The sequence below is a fragment of the Paramisgurnus dabryanus genome, chromosome 12 (genome assembly GCF_030506205.2).
Source record: "Paramisgurnus dabryanus chromosome 12, PD_genome_1.1, whole genome shotgun sequence".
Taxonomy (NCBI): Eukaryota; Metazoa; Chordata; class Actinopteri; order Cypriniformes; family Cobitidae; genus Paramisgurnus; species Paramisgurnus dabryanus.
In genome coordinates this window covers 15,336,482-15,353,258 of record NC_133348.1, presented here as the reverse complement: position 1 = coordinate 15,353,258, position 16,777 = coordinate 15,336,482, and the positions used below count along the sequence as shown (strand labels likewise).

Here is a 16,777-nt window from a genome sequence, read left to right as displayed (position 1 = left end):
AACGTGAAAGCCAAGGCTGTCAATCAGCACCTTTCCATATGAAAAACATACTGAAAACATAATGCATGTGATTTGATGATATATAATGATAGTGTGTGAAAAGAGTCAGAGGCTTGGAAAATACTGATATGCATCTTAATCAGGTCTGTTGAAATCTTTATGTCGAAATAAATTCTGAAAGCAAACTGGTCAAATATGTTGTCTAGACCATACATACCATATATTTAAATCAGCAAACAGATTTGTGGTTAATATGACCAAAATCAGTCTTGAGCATGTACATAAAAATCTTCTTACCTTGCCCAGATTCACAACAGTAATCTTAAAATTATGATTTATAATCTGAGCTGTTTGGTGCGATTTTGTGGGGATGTGCAAACATTGACTTCAACGTGAAAATATGTAGTAACCTGCAATTTTAAGTTTCAAACACAAATCATGATAAAGAGGCAAATGATACAGATTGCAGCTTTAAAATATAAAATGGCAACCATTTTTGAATCGCCAAATAATTTAGACAGATAAATGTAACCTTCTGGGCCAGATTTACTAAACGGGGAAAATTAGCGTGAGATCCCAATTTGAAAAAGGTGCCAACGCTATAGTGGATCGACGCTATCTACCAAGAATAGCGCAAATTAACATAGGGTTTAAGACGTGCTTAATAATGGTAAAAATACCAGTAAAATTGACGAGCGAAACCTTAGTAAATCACATTGCGTGAATCATTTAAATAATATTCTCCCATAGATTTTGTGTCTGAAAGGGAAACTCCTACAAATGGATATGCATTTCCTGTATAGATCAACAACCTCTCTTGTACAAGCCGCGTGTATTACAAATTTACGTGCGAATGATGTGCTTTACAGAAGGATTCCATGTCATTCGCATTCAGGTTCGAGCAAGAGTCCAGGACATGCGCATTTAGTCCTTGCGAGAAAGAAACCGCGCACGTTGCAAGGTCTCTCGCGCAAGGTGAAACCATAGACTGTAAAAAAAGATGGACGACGCGACGTCGCCTCCCACCATTGTAATGAATTGAAGCCAAAAATGTCCGACCACTGTCGCCGCCATGTTACGTAAAAACGTCAGTTTGGAGCCAAGGCATGAGCAGAAGGAATCGTCCGTGGAGCCAGAGGCGGAGACTTGCACATATACCAGCGTGATAAAAACGACTTGAAAGGACCAAAAACATCCAGTGTTTCCGCTATATACATTCAACCGTGGCGGCCCGCCACTCCTAAAACATCCCCGCCACGCCTGCGGTTGTGGATAGAAGGGATACAGCAAACGAAATCTCGTTGGATGAGCACTGTTTTATCCTAATCCTTTAACCAAACCCAACTCTAAACACAAAATTTCACACGATTGTAGGATGTATTTGTATCCAATTTAGCCAGAACCGCTGTTTTCATCCTAATAATCCTACCTCCAAATCTATAATCCTTAACTTTTCGGCATTTGCTGTATCCCTTCTAGACAAAACCCACAGCGTCAGCTCGCAAAAAGCTACCGAAATGTCCGGTCTGCGAGACTGGCTGTCTAGAAATAAATTCCTTTCTGGATTTGCGTTGTTCACTCATTTATAAATAAGTCTCCTAAAATATCATAATTTCCTCCATGGGTTTAGTTTAATGCACAAATAGATTTAAATCAACAGAGGATTATTAAGCTACGTTTCTGTTTTGAGAAATAATAATAAAATAAATAAGCCTATACGAAATATGTTGCACTTAAATAATTATTTAATTGACAAAACGAATAAAAAAGTATTTGAGTTTCTGTTCTGTGACGCGCTCTAAAACCAAACCAGCAGAAAGCACGTCATGTTTTTAATGATTATAAATAAGCACAAGGTTTTCTCCTTATTGTGAGTTTACACAAATAAAAATACATCATTTGAAGTTTCGAATGTTGTTTTACTTTTATCTTTATGACTATAAATTTAGGGTAATTTAAGCTGCAAGGTCATCACGCATATGATGTTCACCGGCGCATATCTACACCAACACAGCGCAGGGCTGCGAGAAATGACATTATTAAACTTTTGATTTAACATATTACGAGTTTTTTGGACATTCATTTGGAATCACTGTACTCATATTATCAACTTATCGGGCCATTAGTTATTAGTTATTCAGCACTGCTGAGCGCTCAGCTGTCAGTCAATCGTCTGTGCTTTAGATCAACACTCACAAAGTTTCACATTAAATGATAAGATATTTGTCCAAAAACAAAAGGCTAAATACTGAATACTACTTATATGCGACTGCAAGACATTAATAGTCGAATCTGTTTGTAAGGAAACTTACATTATTCCCGTGGAAGAGAAGAACGTTGGTAATAGAAACTTGAGGCAGACGGTGAGACTGTTTTATCTGTTTTCAGACGAAACAGCAGGGTCGGGGTACCCGCGGGTGAACCGCATAATATTTGATCTAACGGGTGTAATAGGCTATTTGCGTGTCATTTGTGTTGTAGATGCAGGTCGGGACTCAATAGACAAGAGTAAAATGCGGGTCTAACATCCAAGACCAAAATTCGACTCGTTTTTAAATATCCCGTGCTTATTTGTGTTTAAGATCTGTCTGAAGAGCGGTAAAGGTTAATATTTAACTGCGCGATTTGCGGTGTGACCGGCTCGGGGTCACAGTCTTTATGTCAAATGGTACGGGTGTGAAATAAAATTGCTGCTGATGTCGGATAACTGGTCGGTTGTTCTGTCAATCACAGTGGTGCGGATTATCAAACAGGACTGCATGACTTTGTAACAGCTCTGTACGCTAAACACGAGGACGAACTTGCAATGCACACTACATTAAAACTACAATGAAATACCCGAACTACGTACGTAGCTGTGTAACGTTTTTTTAAGAAAATACAGTTTAGATCAAACATAGAAAAGCAATATGCTATAAATATAAGGAAAAGTAAATGACAGCGTGAAAATTATAAAAAAAATACATGTTAGTTTACTGTAGCCTATATTCTACATTAATTTTTTTTTACATTTATAACCCTCATGGGCGCCCCCTGCCGCCACAGCTGAAAAAAATCCTAGAGGAAACACTGAACATCTTTCGGAAACTTTTATTGGAAGTGTAAATAATTTTTTATTTAGAGCAGAGTCCCATTCGTTTGAATGGAGAGGGCGGGGTTTATGACTTGTACTGCAGCCAGCCACCAGGGGGCGATCAAAGAGCCAGAGGCTTCACTTTTCAAGGCTTATGAGGCACACCCGGGTGAAACCCACAAACCCTCTCATGCAAGGAAAAGCATGCAATGCGCATGTTAATGTGAAACTATGATGAAGATAATAACAACCATAATAACAACCATCGCCAACTTTTGTCATGAAAGCCTGCTATTGGTGATATGTCTGACGATCGGCGATACACAATACTATCGTCTATCGGCAAAACCCTAATCCTAGGTAACACACAAAATAAAAAATGTAAATCTTGTAATGCAGTGTAAGCGTCTGCAAAATGCATAAATGTAAATGTAATGGATAAATGCAATAAGTTCAGTCGCAAAAACAACCATGTCCACACTTTTTCAGCACTAATCTTTCAAAGTGTATCTTTAGTAAATCCCAACAGTAGATATTTAACAGCAAAAGAGGCGTTTGAACTGGCGAATGCTGTTAGTAAATCTGGCCCTAAATCAGAAGTAAAATGTAACTTATCAACTCAAGTTTAACATTGAAATAAAAATAGCTTGTAAGCCTGTAAATCAAGATAAACTTGCACTACATGGGTAACCTCACACTGTACGAATCTTGCTTCCAAACATTGTTGCTTGTATTTGTACCGGTAAAAATCTTGAAACGACTGGTTTGGTTTGTCCTTGCAGGATGGCACAGTTGAGCAGAGGTTTAGCTGGATTTTTGCTAAACCTAAAAGATGGTGAAGATTATGAAACACTCTAAGCATCTGTGGAGGCTGATGGCAACTAAGGATAAATCTATTGTATTCCAAGCAGTGTTCACTATAGTCCGCAAATGACAACTAAAACAGATGTAATAACTGTAATATGTTTCCTTCACACACAGCCTGCATCATATCTTACATACAGAGTAGAAACTAAGACTTCTGCTCTCGCTCCCCAAACCAGGCAACATGCATGCATCTATGTGAAAGTGTGTTTCAGCAAGTTTTGAAATAGCCCACAACACCAGGGCTGTTGCTGGAAACACCAGTGCGTGCTCATTTTAGAGTCGGTTTAGAGAACACTACACTTGATTTCTGGTAAATCAGATCTGAGAGCCACTTGGTGTCCAACAGTACAGATGACTATCCAATCAATCAAAAATAGGCTGTTCTATTACAGCCATGTTTTATCCTTGACTACTTTATAAAACATAAGAAAATAAGGAAAAATGAAACATATGAAAAGTGAAAATTATTTAAATTAAACTACAAGCAAAAAAATTGTCAAAAAAACTGTCTAAATGGTCAAAAGCATAACCAAACACAAGATATTCATTTATCCAATCAACAATCAGCAAGGTTTTAAAATAAACTTAATGAAAAGCTTTATGAGGAAAATATCAGTGTCATTAAGCCTAAATAAGATACACTGTGTTTACATAAAAGAGACCCTTCCAACCACCTGGATTTGATCCCACATGGCCTAAGGGTTCACACTGTGTGTGAAAGGGTTGACAGCACATCGGAAGATTTGCAACCAAGTTTTACAATTTTAATATTTACATTTCTGTTGCTGCAAGCAAAGCAATTTCTTCTGAGAAAAACACTGTTTTTAGGCCAGGATGTCTGTTTGTGTGTGTACACACTTTGGTCTCAATGCTATTCCATCCGTCTGCTTTTACGTTCAGCTGTGTGTTGGTATGTCTGAATGCTAAGTATTAAATCAGAAGTTTTTCTGTAAAGTCCAGTCATCTAGGTTTTACAAACTTGTGGGGCGGGAAACGTGTACACACACGGTGGGTAGGTTAAAGTTTGTTCACAGTTCCCATAGGAAGACACGCAGACCAAAGTAAACACACACACACACAGGTCTGTGTTCTGTATCATCAGACGCATAGCATCACCAGCTGCCCATACCCACTGGACACAAGCTCACGCTGGCACACAACTACATGGACAACTGCTGCCAGTGTCATCCAAAATACACAACTCGTATAGGAGATACTCTGTGCTGGGCATGACTGGTTTGGTACTACGTATGCTCCAAATAGAGATATAGCAAAATGTGAATGAATAGGCAAATTGTCTGTAAAACAAACAATAATGTTACAATCATGGTTGATTTATTATATTACTGATGACTTCTTATAAACTTCCACTGTTTTCATACCGAGCTAATCATATTTTCTTTTATGTTTTGAAATTTGGCGGAGGGATGTGGCACACTGGCTTTCATTAAGGGAATATTAAAGGATAAAAATTAGGTGCAATTCACAAATTCAGTTCTCAGTCTATAGGACACGACACACAGAGTGGGATGGGCAGCAGGAAAGGCTATGTGGGTGGATGTTTTTGGCTCTGGGGAAAAGTCTTGGCTCTTTTTGCTTAGTCAGGAAAGACTCTGGTTAAAGAGGAGGTGGAGAAAAATGTCCTTAAATAATAAGTCCAGCCAAACCTACTGGTCTAACACAAACAGAGCACACATTTACCCCTAAAGTGTGTCTGGTTTTGTGGGCATCTCTATTCCGGTATCCTATACACGTTGTTTTTTTACAATACAGTTCAGAAGGTCTACCTGGAAATACCAGTCAGATGGTGGAAAAATACTGTTTTTCATGCTTGAGTAAACACTTCCAAAACAGGTTTATTGTTCTTGAAGTCAAGAAAGAATTGAGTAACAAAAGGAACACGCTTGGCTCGAGTCACCTGTCGTTTGATGTGCGTGCATGTGGGCTTCCTCTGGTATAAAGGTAAGGTTCACTTCCATAATGACCTAGTTTCAGACCAACAGGAATATGTGAAAAGTGAAAATGCCACAACATGCCTTTGATTACACCACACCAACAATGAGCCTGGGAAAGAGAACGACATTAAGAGAAATGCAAAAAAAAAAAAACATTAAGCGTCTCTGATCTACTGTATCAAGCATGTTTAATTGCTTTGTAGCTTTTGCTTTGTAGCTTTTGAAATGAAACCACTTTGTACACATTGTTTCTTTAAAAACAACAACAAAAAACACTTTCTTTTGTTTTTTATTTTATTAATAAATTAATTAATTTATTTTTAGTCTGTCGAAAAGCCTACCGTGAAAAGGTGTTGAAAATAAGCATTTATGCTAAAACACTCAAACAAAGCATTTGGTTTTTACACTGTAATTTTGATGTCCATGTCAAATAAACAATTAAATTAAACAATTAAAGCTGATGTTACAGGCCAGGGTGTCTTTCAGCCTGCATTCTCTTTTTCGCTGAGGTGTATCACAAGAAATGGAGATTTTAAATCAGTGATTATAAAGATATATCCTGGACGAGCCCCCAGTTGTTATTTTATCCAAGTCTAGTCTGAAGAGAACACAACACTGACTTTCCCCAAACAAAGAAATCATAATCATTCAAATAAAAAAAGGGATGTGAAGTAAAGTGACGTTACAAACTGGAGTACAGTGTTTAGTAATGTGACGGCAGCTCAGCTGTTTTCAAAAAATAGCATAGCTTTCCCAGAAACAAACTATTTTTCCAACAAGCAAAAGGCGTATTAATGCTACGTATGAATCAGTGTTTTTTTGCATTGTCACACTTTCTTATATGCAGCCTTACAAGTCACGGAAATAATTTAATGCACTCCCACATGTCATGTTATCTACAACATTACTATTCCTCCTACACAAATGATTATCAAGCTCATAACTGATAACACATATTATTCACAGCCCAGTTGTGTGGCTAACAGAGACTCCCTGTCTAGCAAATCGAATAAAGAAGATAGTCTCTGTATGAACAGCTAAAGAGAGAGACAGTAAAAAAAAACATGCTGTAGCAAGACTAGTTTGTTTTATGTATGAAGGGGCTTTTCCATTCAACACAAAGTAAAGATGACTTTTCCGAACTCTTTGTTATCGAATAACTCCTATAAAAGCACAGCGAGGTGAAGTGAAAGAGAAGTTTTAGAGAAAATATGGAAGCCTAAAATGGCACTGTCAGCTATCTGCTAAGATATCTGAGGAAATGAAACAGAAATCGAACCTAAAAACTGACTTGAGGAACGTGAAGGGCATTTGTTAAGGTCTCAGGGTAAACCAAAAAACAGAAATAGGGAATAGAAATCAACAGAATGCTTTGAATAGCACTTGGAATCCACCTGGGTTGGCTGGCAATAAAGGTGGAAACAGGGGTGAGGAATCAGCAGGCTGTACAATATTATATTAATATATTTTTGAGAAATGGTGGTAACAAAAAATTATGTTTCCTGGGGTTTTCAAAAAGGATTGTCACGATTATCATGATTTTAAATATAATATTTTGGAAACACAGGCCAGAACTGACACCCTTCTTTATTGTCGGTTTCATTCTGTTGGAGTATGAAAAGACCACAACATTCGTACTTCACTGACAATTGCCTTCAGTGTTGCCTTTGGTTAAAGTTGGTGACCTTTCCCCTCATTTGGGCTGAAAGCCAAGAGCTGAGAGCCTATTGTCAGCTTGGCCCCTAATACAGGGTTACATGCCTTTGGGAGTGAGGTTAGCTGGGTGACACCGTTTATGTAAATTAGTTAGAGGATAATAAGAGCGAGGAGAACAGAGAAGAGAAGGGGAGTAAACCAGGCGACATGACGACATGCAGTACCATTATTTTGACTTTGAGGCACCAGACCTTTTAAAGCTGATGTAGACATCACACTCCTCAAGGCCAAGCTGAAATATCAAGCCATTAACGTGGCTTTCAAACAACCAATCAGCATGAAGAAAATAACCTGTTACAGTCCCCAAGGATCACACACATAAGACAGTACAGCAGTCACACCAGCTCGAATACAATGAGTGCCCACCTTCTCTTTCACACCAACTGTTCTGTCTCAGTGGACATGGCCAAGACACAGTGTCGTGCCAGAACCTAACTGCCAAAAAAATGAAAACTTTAAAAAGTCGATGTGCTGTGCTTTCACCATTATCCCAAATATTACACCTACAAATCACCTTCACAATCATCAGCTAAAACAAGTCTAAACAACCATTTCCATTAAATAAAGCCATGCTAAACAACTCTCTAGAAAATTCCCACCAGATCATTATCCAGACCAGTCATCCCATAACGAAAGGTCTTTCCAGGCCATTTTCCAAATCACGCATGGCCTTCCTACAAGTCCGCACTTTCGTGATGTAACGCCGCTTTGACTTTCAGGAAGACAAAAAAACCCAACCCTTTTGAAACCTAAAATGACAAATGCAGGCATGCAAACTGGTCAGGGGTGAAAAAGGTGAGAAGGGTGCGCGAAGAGGGAAATGGCTGTTTCATAGCGAAACAATTGCGCATAGCTTCCATAAAGACTAAAATGGCCCAAAACCAGATTTAAATAGAAAACGGACTACAAATTGACAAATTTTTCCAGTTCCATCACAAGGTTCCCCTTAATCTGCACTACCCAACCACGGCACTGCCATTTAGTGCAGAGATCAGCTCATTTGCGTTTAAAAGGACACACCAAAAACGGCACATTTTTGCTTCTACACCTACAAAGTGGCAATTTTAACATCCTATTATAAATTATCTATATGATATTTTGAGCTAGAACTTCACATACAAGTCATTCCGTGTCAAATCAGACAAAATCCAAGAAAATTGTTGCAGCATCCGACTTGTTTAATTCTATTGTTTTCATAGTCTTTTTGTCCTTGATTGTTTACACTCTCTAAAAGGCCTTATCTTGGAAGCCATGTTTGGACATTCATAAAGTATTATTCCTAGCATGACCAAACTTTGTAGAATGGAAGACAAACATGCTCTCAGTACGATTCAATCATTAAAAGTTTGTACTACAGTCTCATTGGTTTTATAGAAGTCCGTAGTTTCAGAAAAAAACATGCAAAATATATTTTCTCTTCGGATCTGAACGAATTACGTAAGTGATCCATTTTGGCTTCAAAAAGGCAAATTTTGCCGAAAGGTGAGGAGTTTGCATGCCTGCAAATGGGACACAAATATGATCTTATGGACTAGTGGACATGTGCATGTGGCGGTCAAAGAGACCGCAATTCCAAAAGAAATGCGACATTTAGGACACAGCCCCAGTCAGCTTTTGCTCCAACCACCCTATTTCCGGTCCAAGACACTGCAGACCAGGAAAACTAAAGACATACAGAGATGACCCACTTGGCCCACTTGACTTCCTCTAGACTCATTATCCTCAGACCAGAGCCTCTGTTGACAGGCAACACCCTCTGCCCTGGACTTCTCACAACATCCTTTAATAAAAAGTCACAAAGTGCTCACAATCATTGTAAGCGATCCCTCTGCATAGTCTTTATCTTGTACATTAGTTAGCCGCACAAGCTGTTATCTAAACTTTCTGCTAATTAAAGAAGAATTCCTTTAAGGGAGTCAACAGAGGTAGTAAAAATAAACTTGAACTGCAACAATTTAAACACAAGCAAGAGTGCTGCAAATCCATATGGGTGTGCTTTAGCTGTAGGTTGTATCTAATGGTATTCAATACCATATGTATGAGCAGTTTTATAAACAAGAAGTTGGCGTTAAGTAACTTAAATTATAGACCAAACAGGGCAGCGTTTTTACTCTTGTAATTAAAATTGTTCCAAAACAAAGCAGGTCTAACCTCTATATACGTGACTCTGCAATACTGTGATGAAAAGTGCCGATAACTAGCATAACATCAGCAAACAGATTAGATTATGGATAAAAGATAGCGCTCTAATTATAATAACAATGATAACACTTGCACACATAATTTTTTTAAAAAGTTGTTACTGGGACAGTACCTTTTTAAAGAAGTCCTAATATGTACCATTTATGTATCTTTGAGGTACCAGTATGTACCTCTAAAGTACCAATGTGTACCATAGGAAACAACTATGCACCTTTTAGGTACACGCTTTTGTACCTTCATGTATCATTTTGCAAAATCCCCCATTAAAATGAATTGTGACTCTATAAACACAGCTGAGTCACAGAGTTGATTTAGGTGGGACCGTACAGTGGGCCGTCATGCTGTGCTTAGGCCTGTATTAAAATGATTCACACAGAGTAGGGTGTGGAGCCGCACACTAAAAACATGCAGGCAGACCAAAAAAGGATTTATTTTACATATGCAATGTGAAAAAAGTAAAAAGGTGCATATGGTTATAAAAAAAATGTTCTAAGAGCAGACGTTTCAATCCATCCTTTCTTCTTCTGTTTCACGCACCTAAAAACAGATCTGTTCTTCTTCCCTTTTTGGAGCACATATGAACTTCCAGTTTTGGGTAAACTATTTCTTTCTGATTTGGTATAACAATTCTGGACATAGGGAACAGAAATGTGATGCAATCTGGGAAAACCCATCACATGGTGAAATTTTACAGATTTTAGAATTTGATACCATATGAAAAAGCTGGATGCAAGCCCTTTTCAAATCGGTTTTGTTTCTTTCATAGCTCAAGTAATACAAAAGTTATGGTTATCACTGTTGGCTAATCACTCTGATTGTCAGGAATGGAATTTTGAGAAAAACAGGTTTAAAGAGAGAGGAATCGAAAATTAAAACACAACAATCCATTATTACAAGTAAAAGTCACTTTGCTGGGGTAAAAGACTAAAAATACTTTGACCCAAAGAACACACAACATTTGAACAAACATTTATCATGCTATTATATTATTTGAACCATTTATTCCCTTTATTGCATTTCACTATTACTTTTAGTGAAGTTTTATGTTGCTTATCATGGGCATAGGCATGACTATTTTACTTTGTAGCTTATATTAAAATAGCACGCATATTGCAGGTGACAATAGCATGGCTAGCTTCATAATCCTGAAACAATCCATTATAACATAGTTTAGGGCACCGACATCACCAGGATTGATCAGATTGACCTGATCATTCAGTCCTTCCATTTAAACGCTTAGTTTTTTTGTGATTGCTGCGGGCAAAAATCTTGCGGCACGTTTTCTAACAATTTTTTTATTGCCATTAAATTGCAGGAACTTGCAAAAATTGTGGGAACTTGCTAAATCTGCGTGAACTTTCAAAAACTGTTTGCAGCTTTTCATTGATGTTCACGTCGCATAATTACGTCACTTCCTAACATTCCCATGACAACAGGGGACATGGCTGCGCATGTGTGAAGTGAATATATGGAAGAAAAATAATGACAAAAGTTTTTGAATTAAAATAGCCTGTTGAATTGTACTACCTGAAAAAAAATGCATTGTATTAACCGTACTTGAATTTTAATGCATTGTATTTTTATGTTTTTGAATTAAAACAGCCTGTTGAATTGTACTACCTGAAAAAAAATGCATTGTATTAACCGTGCTTGAATTTTAATGCATTGTATTTTTAGGTTTTGCATTTTTAAGGGCTGAAATTCAACATGCGTGTATATTTTCTGTATTAAAAATTCAATAGTCCACATTCACCTTTTAGATTTCCCTTTAAAATATTCGGTCTGTTTAAAAATACAACGTAAAATATTCAGCAGGCAAGTTTCAGTCCATTTAAATTCGCGTCCAAAAATTCAAGTCCAAAAATTCAGTCGTACAGATTTCAACATTTAACATCCGGGAACTGCAGGAAAAGCAGTAGAGTACCGAGTATAATCTCATCTGCTGTTAATCGATCTGGCCAGCAGGTGGTGCACGTGTTCGCCAAAACTTTGTACATGTAAGATGATTTATCCACTGCAGTGATGAATGTTGGCTTTTATGTTCAGTTTTAGTAGAACAACTGTAATACACTCATACAGAGAGTGTATTGTTTGGTTATGTTATTGACAGGATACTAAACGGTTTTTAAATGCCATATAAATTAAATAGGGCCTTTCTGCCTGCTATTGGCTTCGTTTCTCAAAAGCTAAGTTGATTGTAGATTTTATTGGTGGCAATCTTTTGTAATTCTTCACCTCAGTTTATAAACCATACTCGGATTATTGAACTGTTCAAGTTACAAATCGTGCGCGCGGATTAATAAACCATACGCACAATTAAACAATCAGTGCTCTCAGATTTTCAATCCATATCCACAAATTCATAAACAATAAATAAACAGTGCACACGCTTTCGCAATGGTTTTGCAAACTGAGTCCACTACCGCAGAGGTCCCCAACCACCGGGTCGTGGACAAGTTGCCACCGGTCGCAAGAACATCCTGAAAAAATGTGTATAATAGCTACGTTATAGTTTAATCAGGTGTTTTGTCCTTTACGAGCCGACTTCAAATAACATATCAATCTACTTCTATACAGGGCCGTGCTCACTCTTTTTCTTTGTCTCTCTCTCTCTCTCTCTCTCTCTCTCGCTCGCTCTACCAGCGCATCGGCGATCACATTGCTGTCATTAAGGCCGTAGCCAAGATTTTTCAAATACCGAGGACAACCCCTACATTTTTTTTTATTATTTATATTTTTTCCATATTACAGAATAATAATAAACACGTCCAAACTACAATAGCACAGATGTAACTGTGTCTGTGAGAATTTTTGTTGGTGACTAAAAGCATCCAAAAAAATCAATGGTTACATTTCATCATCTGAAGTCACCCTTTCAGTGGCGGATGCAGAACGTGACATATGGGTGGGCATGGATTAAGTCCGGGTGGACCTGAATCTATGGGTGTCACTTTTGAATAAGAAACTATAACAAGTCTATAAAATTCGTCAAAACTTCAGGAATCACAAGCGTATTGGTGAGAACACCCGAACTGCACGTCACATTTTTTACATTATTGATATACTTTAAATTGTAATGCAACATGACATTAATTAAGCCTTTTTGGTTAAAAAAATTATTGGGCTGTCATATAGCCTACAAAAAAGAACCTGCACACAGTGACAAGAAATATAAATGAACACAAAAAACCTAATACTTTTTAAAATAGCCTATTAAAACTGTTTAAATAAATTAAGCTACTAAATGCTTAAAATGAAGCTTCACTCTGAGCGAACACATACCTTGACGAAGGCTATTTGCCGATACGTTGGTTATAATAAATAATTTTTGCAAGTGAGTGAGCAGTCACTATTTTGTGTTATAAAATAAAGCTTCTAACATCATATTCTCTTCATACAAATCACTAAAAATATATTTTCGTTCTCACATATTTAAGTTAACTTACTAAATAAAGAAAGAAAAAGGGAATTGCTAGAATAATGTTTGACTCTGAGGTTAAACGAAATGACAAATAAATAAACATTGAATATACTTTTTGATGACCATAAGAAGCGGGTACTCGTAAAGAGCGGAGCCGAGGAGCGCGCATTTCAGACGTGAACACGAAAGGAATAATGGGTTTAGTTATGCTTTCACTTCATTTCCTGACAGTTTCACTTGTTAGTGGGGATAGTAATAACTAACAAGATGACACCGAATTACATACAATATAATTACCTAACTAAATCTGAGAGAATGCAAACCCATTACAATATTTTTTCCTCCGACGGGCAGGGCGCAGATACATCTTTGTAGCCCGACAGGAATTCGCCATAGCCCCGGGACAGTTAGACATGGATACAACTTCATATGGTGTATTTTACCTATTGCATGTTATGTTAAAAACAGTAAAATTATAAGTAAGCCTGATAACTATTTAAAAACTATTATAAAGAAGTTGAATGTTGCGTTATATGGTTCTAATGAAAAAAATATTCCCGAGCAGCTTTCAGCCATGATCACTTTGAGAACTTTTTTTGCAAGCAAGTGGAAAACGTATTTTGAATAACAATACGTTATAAATATGTGCTGCGCGCTTTCCTCTCAATAACATAAACACACAACAAATATGACAGCGGGGTAAAAAATAGAAAGGAAACATCTGATCACAGTGATGTTGTTTGATAGCCTACCAGCTCTCTAACTCAACACTAAGTCACGCCATGTTTATTGCTACACTTTATACAATATAGTCTATTGCTTTTAGCAACAAATAGCCTATCATAACAACCTATAAGCCTACTGTGTAATTGAGACATTCATTTAAGAAATGCATTAAAAGCAGAAAGAATAGGCTGCGGAAATATAGTGGGTTCACTATAATCCACACCACAGACGTTCTTGGTTTGCTTCTTATTTATTAAATCGAGGCAATTGTTTGATTAAACATTGATTAATATTAAGATACAATTTATACAAAACGAAATTCACTTTAAAGAAAGTCTTTCTACAAAACAAATCTATGCAGGGCTCGCAAAATCGCTACCCCGACGTCCCGAGTATTATTTTTTTTTTTCATTTCTGATTGGGCGGGCCAGCTGTCAATCTGGGCGGGCCCAGGCCCGCCCATAGCTCCGCGCCTGCAATTAGTTTCATTTGCGATATCAAATGAATGTCTTCATTTTATTCATAAAGTCATACCTTTGCAATTCTTTGATCGATTGTGTTTTAGAAGTACTGTATGCTTGAACTCTAATGACAGCAATGTGATCGCCGATGCGCTGGTAGAGAGAGAGAGAGAGAGAGAGAGAGAGAGAGAGAGAGAGAGAGAGAGAGAGAGAGAGAGAGAGAGAGAAAGAAAAAGAGAGAGCGCGGCCCTGTATAGAAGTGGATTGATATGTTATTTGAAGTCGGCTCGTAAAGGACAAAACACCTGATTAAACTATAACGTAGCTATTATACACATTTTTTCAGGATGTTCTTGCGACCGGTGGCAACTTGTCCACGACCCGGTGGTTGGGGACCTCTGCGGTAGTGGACTCAGTTTGCAAAACCATTGCGAAAGCGTGTGCACTGTTTATTTATTGTTTATGAATTTGTGGATATGGATTGAAAATCTGAGAGCACTGATTGTTTAATTGTGCGTATGGTTTATTAATCCGCGCGCACAATTTGTAACTTGAACAGTTCAATAATCCGAGTATGGTTTATAAACTGAGGTGACGAATTACAAAAACGTGTCCGTTTCTCGTAGGCATAAGAAGATGGTAGATTGCCACCAATAAAATCTACAATCAACTTAGCTTTTGAGAAACGAAGCCAATAGCAGGCAGAAAGGCCCTATTTAATTTATATGGCATTTAAAAACCGTTATCCTGTCAATAACATAACCAAACAATACACTCTCTGTATGAGTGTATTACAGTTGTTCTACTAAAACTGAACATAAGCCAACATTCATCACTGCAGTGGATAAATCATTTTACATGTACAAAGTTTTGGCGAACACGTGCACCACCTGCTGGCCAGATCGATTAACAGCAGATGAGATTATACTCGGTACTCTACTGCTTTTCCTGCAGTTCCCGGATGTTAAATGTTGAAATCTGTACGACTGAATTTTTGGACTTGAATTTTTGGACGCGAATTTAAATGGACTGAAACTTGCCTGCTGAATATTTTACGTTGTATTTTTAAACAGACCGAATATTTTAAAGTGAAATCTAAAAGGTGAATGTGGACTATTGAATTTTTAATACAGAAAATATACACGCATGTTGAATTTCAGCCCTTAAAAATGCAAAACCTAAAAATACAATGCATTAAAATTCAAGCACGGTTAATACAATGCATTTTTTTTTCAGGTAGTACAATTCAACAGGCTGTTTTAATTCAAAAACATAAAAATACAATGCATTAAAATTCAAGTACGGTTAATACAATGCATTTTTTTTCAGGTAGTACAATTCAACAGGCTATTTTAATTCAAAAACTTTTGTCATTATTTTTCTTCCATACGAATACATCATTTTTCAACTTTTTGCTAAAATATATATGACTTTTTGCTACAAAAATGCGGGGATTATAAAATAATGCAAGCCCCGCATATTTTGCGATCATAAATCTGCAATTTATGTGACGAAAGTGATGCATATTTAAAAAATGCGACCCCTGTATAAATATGCAGACTTTGGCTGATTATGCATTCAATTATGCGATCGCATAATTGCGTTTTTTTGGAAGGAATGATCATTAAAGTGAGCAGCTAATTATTTAGACTTGTTGTTCTCATGTGCTCTGCGATCTTGCGATAACTTTTTTATTGAAAAACTTTGAGGGCCATTGTCTATACAGGATGGGTGAGAGGTGTGCATTAATACTAGGGCTGTGTATCGCCAACAATTCCCCGATACGATACGTATCCCGATACGATGCGCATCACGATACAAGACTATTTTGAATTAAATTTTTGTTCAGAATTTAGTAACATTATTATTATAATTTGTATTATTATTTGTTTATTGTACATTGAATAAGCAGTGTTGTAACAGTTGTGTTTTTGCCATTCATTTATTAGCTATTAGAAATATTTAAAATCCCAGAGTTAGTACTTAACTTATGTTTTTTTAAAGCAGTTTTACAAAGATGGTGCCTTACTGTGCATTCAGACCACCACCGGCAAGAGCGTCAAAGTGGCCGGAAGTCATTCATTTTCAATGAGAGCCGGCGGCGAACTCCGGCGAGCAGCGGCGCGGCGCGTCATGTACAGCGTGAGCGTCGAGAAGAGTTGAAATCAGCTCAACTTTATGGTAATGAGATATGACGCGGTTCGGCGGCAACCAATCGGAAGGCGGAAATGTTCACCGGCAACAAACCCGAAGGCGGAAACCTCCGCCTGAGAGGAGTTCAGAGAATGCATTCGAGCGTCAGAGCGTCCACTACAACTTTTCTTTAGCGTCGTTGTCAGGGCAGCCAGAGCTTTTA

The 16,777-nt window shown here is 37.5% G+C and overlaps 1 protein-coding gene across 7 annotated transcripts in view; it reads right to left on the bottom strand.

Annotated features, from left to right (window-relative positions):
- The window catches only part of sash1a (SAM and SH3 domain containing 1a), a 292,094-nt gene that overhangs the window by 41,366 nt on the left and 233,951 nt on the right, over nucleotides 1–16,777 (bottom strand). The window lies entirely within an intron of this gene.